Source organism: Corvus hawaiiensis, chromosome 2 (assembly GCF_020740725.1).
Source record: "Corvus hawaiiensis isolate bCorHaw1 chromosome 2, bCorHaw1.pri.cur, whole genome shotgun sequence".
Lineage (NCBI taxonomy): Eukaryota > Metazoa > Chordata > Aves > Passeriformes > Corvidae > Corvus > Corvus hawaiiensis.
Genome location: NC_063214.1, coordinates 33,382,270 through 33,388,384, shown reverse-complemented (window position 1 = coordinate 33,388,384; position 6,115 = coordinate 33,382,270).

The following is a 6,115-nucleotide window of genomic DNA, read 5'->3' as shown; positions in this document are numbered from 1 at the left end:
CGGGGCGGCAGCTCCGGTGTCGGGGCGGGCGGGGCCGGGGGCGGGACCTGGCGGCGGCTCCGGCGGGGCCGCGGTCTGGCGGGGCGGCCCCGGGGGGCGGGACTCGCGCCCGCTCCGCCCGCCCCCTCCGTATCCCTCTTTTTGGTCCCTTTTTTCCTTTTTTTGTTTTGATTTTTTTGTTGTTGGTTTTTTTTTTGGTTTTCTTTTTTAAATCTCGGCCTCCGGGGCTCCCCCGGCGCTCCGTCACTTCCTCCCTCGAGGCGCTTCCGGGCACGTGGTGCCTTCCCTGGGCGCCGCTTGCCCGTTGCCCTGGTGACGGGAGCGGGAGCCTGGCGGGACGCGGTCCGGAGCGGCGGGAACAGCGGGAGCGGCCGCCCCGCCCTGCTGGGCCTGCGGGGCGGGCACCGAGGCATCGCGGTGCTGATGAGAATCGCAGCCCGGGTGTTCGGCGGCCGCAGAGCGCTCTTCGCCAGCCTGAGCGTGTGTCCCCGGTGCCGGGGCTCGCTTCACCGTCCGTCCTTCTGGTGACTGATTAACCTTGTTAAACGTTAGTCGTTTTATGTATCACAGAATCAGTTAGGTTGGAAAAGACCTCTAAGATCATCGAGTCCAAGCTGTGACCGAACACCACCATGGCAACTAGACCATGGCACCGAGTGCCACATCCAGTCTTTCCTTAAACACGTCCAGGGACGGTGACTCCACCACCTCCGAGGGCAGCCCATTCCAATGTCTAATCACCCTTTCTATGAAGAAATTCCTCCTGTTGTCCAGCTTACACCTCCCCTGGCACAGCTAAAGACTATTGTCTTCTTGTCCTGTTCTAGTTGCCGGGGAGAAGAATGTAGGTTGTAAACTGTTTGTGTTGGTACCTGGAACAAGCTTTGATGAACAAACAGGACACAGCAGGAGGTTTTTCTGCCTTCATCGTGTAGAGAACATGTAGAGGTGCACAGTGGAAACCTTCATGAACAGGGTAAAGAAACCACAGTGCTAGAGCTTGCTGGCAACTGTTAGAAGAGAATCTGTGCTGTGTAGGCACTTGGACCTTGCTTCTCTTGATTACTCTCAAAGAGCATCCCTTTGTTGCCTGTCAGTTGCCTGGCTTAGGGTAAGAGTGGTTGATTATGGTAAACTTACGAATTTTTAACTGTAATGTCATTGTTAGATGTTAAGTGGAAAGGAACTATGTATGCACATAGTGACAGGACAAGGGGCAATGGCTCCAAAATGAAAAAGAGCAGGTTTATATGAGGTATTAGAAAGAAATTCTTTACTGTGAGGGTGGTGAGGCACTGGCACAGGTTGCCCAGAGAAGCTACGGATGTCCCATCCCTGGAGGTGTTCAAGTGCAGGTTGGATGGGGCTTTGATCCATCTGGTCTAGTGGAAGGCGTCCCTGTCCATGAGCTTAGGGTTTGGGACTAGATCATCTTTAATGTTCCTTCCAACCCAAAGCATTCTGTAATTTTATGATCAACGTATTTGTTTCTAAGAAAATGAGAAATGCCCATCGGGTCAGACCAGTGGCTCATCTTGCTGAGAGCAGGTGAGTTTCCTTTCAGAATGCCATCACGTGCATCAAGGACCAGCGGGATGAAGCAAAAGACAAACAGGAATGAGTCACACTCCATCTGCATGTACAGAGTGCAGAAGCTCAAGCACCACTGAGGCTATGAGCAGCATCAATACTCCTGCAAATGGCATTTTTGAGCTTCATGTTGCGAGAACGTTGCGTTCTGGCTCTGTAAGGACAGTGCTGGGCTATCAGTTCGCAGGAGAAAATTCCCATTATGAATTGCAGTCAATTCCCATTGACTTAGAATCACAGAATAATATTTGTTGCTGCCTGAAAAGCAGCAAAACACACCGAGGAGGGCATTTGGGCTGTTACCAAACATACTTGCTCTAAATACTGAGGGTTCTTTTTCAATTCAGATGGAAAACTGTCTGGCTGATTTTCAAGGAGATATTTAAGGTTATTCAAAACAAAAGGTCAGACAGGGAACAAAGAAACAATGACAAGGCAGGAAACCCAGCAAACAGTAATCCCTGTGAATCAACCACGCCTAAAAGCCACAACAACTGGATGAACGACTAAGCCATTTGTCCCTATTGCAAAACCCACTGAAGTGGATTCAAAGGAGGAAACTCTCTGGAATGTATGCAAACGAAGGGTAGTTACTGCAATAGGACTAGGGGAAAATACTGCAATAAAGAGGCTTTACAGGGGAGTACTTAGCAACTATAGGGGGATGTTGGAACCGATAAAGAGAATTTTAGGGTTTTCAAAACTGCACTGGTATGCTTGGGGTAAAAATCACAGGAGGGGAAATGGAGGGATCAAGGCGGATAAAACGGAGAGAAGGTAGGGATAAACAAAGCCAGTCAAATGCAATCAGTATGTTTGCACAAGTTTTGTATCTGATCATCACAGCCTGCATGACATTTTTAATAAATTATTTTAATTGTTTCCCGAGTTAGTATGCTCTTTGTTGTGTCCATGTGGTCTGTCTAGTCAGCAAGCAGGATGAAAGGTTTATAGGGCCAAAAACCCGAGACCTATGAAAGTGCATTTCTCTGAGTGCTGACCCTTAGGAACAGGGATCCTTAGACTCAGGCCACTGACACTGTGATTGTTGGCTATCTCTAAAGAATTGTCTCCCGTCAGCATCAACCTGTGCATGCATCTCCGCTGTGGACTCTCACACCACTCTGCTACTGCTGGGATGTGAAACAAGAAAGCTCTCATTCATCTCCATCTCATTCATGACCCAGGAAGAAAGGAAGCCACTGGACCTTTCAGTCCACCAGATTTATCCACCCTTAATACTTTTCAGGGAAAGCAGGTGCACCTGGCCAATATCTAAAGTCCATTCCCCTTGTTCTAATCCCACATCCAAGCACAGTAGTAGAAATGGTGGAGAATACCCCACAACCTGTTCCCTTTGGTATAGATTGGCTTTCCATTAGTTTGTCTATGAGCTTTTTGAACCTGATGACATTTTCGGCTTCCATAACTCCTGTAGCAGTAGGTTCTTATAGTATAAGGTACCTTTTTTATTTGTTTTAAATTGATTGCCAACTAGTTTTATCCCATGTGCCCAGTCTGCCATGGAAGGATTTGCTGAAGAGCATTCACTTTATCCATCACCTTCATTATTTTGGTAAATATGAGTATTTCATCTTCTCAACAAATTCTGCTCATCCTCACACCAAATGATGGGATTCCAGCCTTTTTAGTGTTTCCTGGTAAAGCACTTGTTCAATCCCATAATTGTTGCCACTGAGGATCATGCTGTGAATTGTAAGACTGGCTTAGAGGGTCTGGCTGGAAACCTGACAAATGCTTTGCCTATATATAAGGCAGAATTCATTTCATAGATGGCTCACACTTTAGGTGCAGATCTTCCACGCTCTGGGAAGAAGCAAGAAGCAGCCCATTTTCAATCCAATGATTTTTTTTTCCCCCCTATTCAAGCCCCTTTTAGAAAAGGTTAATTCCCTGGAGAAACGGCGTCTTGCAGAGCAAGCCACGGAGCGATGGTGACACTCAGTGGCCCTGCCAGAAAAATGCACCTTCCGAGTTCACGGGTTTTTTTCCAATTTATCGGGAAGACAGTGGTAGTAAATGAACCTTTTACACAGGTGAATAAACAGCACGTGGCATAAGCATGAGCCTGCATACTGTGCCGTACAGATTCACATAGTACAGGCATATAAACAGACATCTAGCCTATGTAACTGCACTTTCCTTCTTTCCCTTTCCCACACTCATTTACTCGCTTCAGTCTGGAAGTGAGACCATCACCTTCAGGTACCTCAGAAGGAAAACCCCATCTCTTGTGGTGGACTGTTCATTGTACAGACTACCTTTTTCATATATGGGTTTAAAATATGCCATTTATTTTTTATAAGAGTGCCCTAATAAGGTCAGAATCCATTTGGGGCCATCTTGTATGCTTACAGTCGTCCTCCTTTTAAAGGGGCCTACTTCCCACTCCTTTTAGGAGTTTCTCTTTGCAGAAGAATCCCTTTCTGTCTGAGATGCTGGTTACCAGATTGCCTGTTAGCTGTCTCCTGTACAATGCTCTTCTGGACTTTCTTTTTTTACAGGCTGAAGCAGCAAAACTTTGCAGGAAATTTCCCAGTTGCCTCCAGACCATTTGGGCAACCAAGACCCACACAGCAATTGTGGTGAGGTGGTGGAAGGAAGTCTCCTGGCCACCAGCCCTACCTTTCCTTACACATTGCAAAGGTTCCTTTCTTGCACTGGAAGGTATTTCTTATGAATGTCACCAAGAACAGGGAGCACTTTTCGACAGCCAGCAGAACTGAGCAAGCATCAGATTGCCCATCCAGCACAGACTAGCCACGTAATGCATTCCCTAATACTTAATTCAAGAGGCAAAGACCTCACTGACTTCTATTGTACATTTCTATCTTAAGGGAGCTTGCCACACAGCAGCTTTTTTTCAGCTCTCTGCTTTGCCAGCTTCCTCAGTCCCTCTCATCTGCATTTGAATAACATCAATCTGATTTGAAACCACAGCCTGGAAATATCTGTTTGTATTCATATTTCACACACTTGTTTTTCTCACTTATTTACCCCACACAGGTACAAGGTGCTGAGACTTCCTATCATCAGAAGCAGAGGAATCTTGGTGGGCCTGCTTCTATTGAGATCTAATTTCATGGCAATCTGATCCTATAAACTGTAAAGCAGACCCTTGGCACACATCCATTTAGATTTGGGAGAGCCCGGCTTATGGGCACAATGAGCACGCTGGGTTACAGGCATCAGGTTTTATTTACAGCCTCCCTATCTGAAGTTCAATAGATCAGAGGGCTTTGACCCAAAAGCTCTTTCAGTCCAGCCCAAATATCCAGAGGAAGAGACTTATCAGGAAAGCAACCAGGACAGGCAACAGCTCCCACTTTGCTCCCTTCGCAGAGCACCATCGAACAATCTCTTTTGACTCCTAAAATACCTTGGGAAGGGGCAATGCTAGGGGAACAATCCTTGGAGGCCTGCTCAGTCCCTTCTTATTTTTGCTTCCTTTAATTCAACCCTGTCCTCCTTTTTGTATCTGTTGCCCACAGAATGTATCACTTGGTTTCTCAGGTTTTCTACCTTCCCTAAATGCTTGTTAAGCACTGCTGGGAGACTTTTATTTTCCTTTTTTCCCTGTGTGGAAGAGCTGATTCTGCCTACTTTATGGACCAATTGTTCTGAATGGTCAGAGAAAAAATATATTTACTGTCTTTTTGCAAGCTGTGTTGATCAAGCAAAGGGCTACTACACAGGGATAACCCAAGCAATCCTTGTCACATGACCTGCTTCAATTTGTTCCTTTTTCCCCTTTTTTTCTTCCAAAGTACTTCCTCTTTAGAAGCATCATCATTGCTTCCCAAATTCCCAGCTCATCTTGTTCACTTTTTTCCATAGCCCCTGGGCTTGACTTCATACCTTACTTCATATTTTTGGCATGACTGTCCTGGTAATTTCTCTTTTGGCAATCAGCTCTGCAAAACTAGTACCCATTTTTTCTTATCTAGTATCCCCCTTTTCACAAGCGCTATCTTCCTAATGGCACTGCATATCCCGCTGAGCCATCTGCATACACTCTGTTGTCTTGTTGCATGTGTTGCATCCTGAAATTCCTCAGATTGTTGTCTTTTTTCAGTAGTGCCACAGGTAAGGATTAGTCATTTGGGTTAATGCCTTGACAGGATGGGGCTGGGTGTTGTTAAAGTCTAAATATGCAGTGAATTTGGAGGGACTGTTATATCGGTTTCATGCCCTCCCTTCAGAAGACTTTGCTGTACAGTCCCTTTCTGTCTGAATGAACTGGTCAAGTATTTCTTCCTTAGCATTCTCTTGCCTGTCCCTACTCTTTGGTTGTGACAGAAAAATGATTCACAGGGTCAGGTAGTAAACCAGATCAGGGTTAAAAGAGAGGGGGGTTTTTTGTGTGGAGATTGGTTGCAGATCAACTATTGTGTTAATTTAATTGAAAAGGGAGCTCAGAGATGGGACTTGGGGAAGAGAGAGAGTATAACCACTATGGTGACCAAATGCAAAGTATGTAACCGTGATGTGCGCAATGTTTCCC